The sequence below is a fragment of the Lynx rufus genome, unplaced genomic scaffold, assembly GCF_022079265.1.
Source record: "Lynx rufus isolate CCGP_SWC_20201006 ecotype Redwood Valley unplaced genomic scaffold, mLynRuf1.p SCAF_20, whole genome shotgun sequence".
Lineage (NCBI taxonomy): Eukaryota > Metazoa > Chordata > Mammalia > Carnivora > Felidae > Lynx > Lynx rufus.
Genome location: NW_025814835.1, coordinates 16,457,395 through 16,459,140, shown reverse-complemented (window position 1 = coordinate 16,459,140; position 1,746 = coordinate 16,457,395). Strand labels below are relative to the sequence as shown.

At 43.2% G+C, this 1,746-nt stretch overlaps 1 pseudogene; it reads right to left on the bottom strand.

Annotated features, from left to right (window-relative positions):
* Positions 1-612: 612 nt before the first annotated feature.
* On the bottom strand, positions 613-1,052 carry LOC124517057 (single-stranded DNA-binding protein, mitochondrial-like; annotated as a pseudogene).
* Positions 1,053-1,746: the final 694 nt, after the last annotated feature.

Genomic DNA, 1,746 nt, shown 5'->3' with positions numbered 1-1,746 from the left:
TACATGGTCAAGATTTTAGAATTCGAGAGACTTGGGGTCTCATGTACATACTTTCTTTAATGGAAGTTCCAACTAGTAACTGTTACATATTGTCAATCTAGAGAAAATGACGAGAAAGCCATCTGAGTTCTTGGAGCCAATATCTGGGATAGTAATCTTTAAACATTGGGGAACTTACTAGTGATTGTCTTAGAGGCAGATGGCCTCGGAGGTCACAAATTCTGTGGACTCCATGCAAGAGAATAGAGGTGAGTGGTCAACATAAAGGCACAAAGAAAGAGTAAAACAAATAGCAGGGGCTACAGACCTCTGGGTTATAAAACACCACCCAACATTTCACTGGACTTCAGTTTTTTCCTACAAAGTATCAGGTTCCATCTCTTGGGGAATTTTTCTTTCCTAACTTCTATAGCAAGCAAATTTTCTTACAGTTGCGGGGGTGGTGTTTATGTTTTTAAGATGGTTCTTAGACTTTTAAAAAAGATTTTATTTTATTTTACTTATTTTTGTATATAAAAGAATATTTTAATCTTGTCCTTAGGAACTATAAAGACTGTACGTGGTTTGGAAATGAGACCCTACCAAACAATGGCCAAAGAAGAATCATTCACTCTATGCCTTTTCTTTGGTCAGGTCACCCAGAAATAGACTATTACCAGCTCTGATTGTTGTCGCTTGTGGCCCCACATTGTGTTTACCTGTGTATTCACCGTAGTTGAGTTTCCCTTCCACGTAGATGCGGGACCCCTTTTTCACATACTGATACGCCATGTCTCTGAGGCCTGGTCCGAATACTGATACTCTGTGCTCTGTCGTCTGACCGACAGCACCCATTTGGTGCGCTCCACTCTCCCCTGACCGCCACACCTCATTCGTTGCTAGAGCAATATCGTGACCGGGTTCTTCCCTTCCACCTGTCTCATGACGGGGTCCTGACCCACTGTCCCAAGGAGCTGCACACAGTTCAGAGATCTTTCAGGATCAAAGCTGGCAGTTTCAGACTCACTTCTTACAGACTGATGAAATACCCCTAACACGGGTCTTTGAAACATGGCTTCTATTTGCTTTTCCTACAGTCTGTCTTTGGTCTTCCCCTAGCAAAGGACACGTAGCTCCCTCCCTCCTTCACCGGACGCTCTAGCTTGAACCAAAAGATTTTATTTTGAAGCAATCTCTACACCTAACATGGGGCTTGAATTCACAACCTTAGATCAAGAGTTGCAGGGGCACCTGGGTGGCTGAGCCACCTCTTGGTTTTGGCTCAGGTCACGAGCTCACGGTTTGTGGGTTCAAGCCCTGCGTGGGGCTCTGCCCTCACTGTGGAGTCTGCTTGGGATTCTCTCTCCATATCCCGCTCTCTCTGCCCCTCCCCTGCTCACTCATGGTATCCCCCCCACTCTCAAAATAAGTACATAAACATTTTTTTTTTTTAAAGAGTTGCGTGCTTCACTGACTGAGCCAGGCAGGAGCCCCTGATTTTTAGACTTTTTATCCCTCTTTATATCAGGTTAGATTTTAATTTGCAAACTGAAAAAACCAAAAAACCAAAAAACCAAAAAGATCTAAAGATCTAAAAAAAAAAAAATCCAGAAAAATGGTACAAGTAGAAACCAGAAATGTACATTTTGCCTCCCAACCTGTCAACAAAGTACGAGGACGGTCCCACGAACGAAATGTCCCATGGCAGCTGATGTTGAACTTCCTTGCTGCCCAGCTTACAATTCATCTGACTAAAAACAACACTTA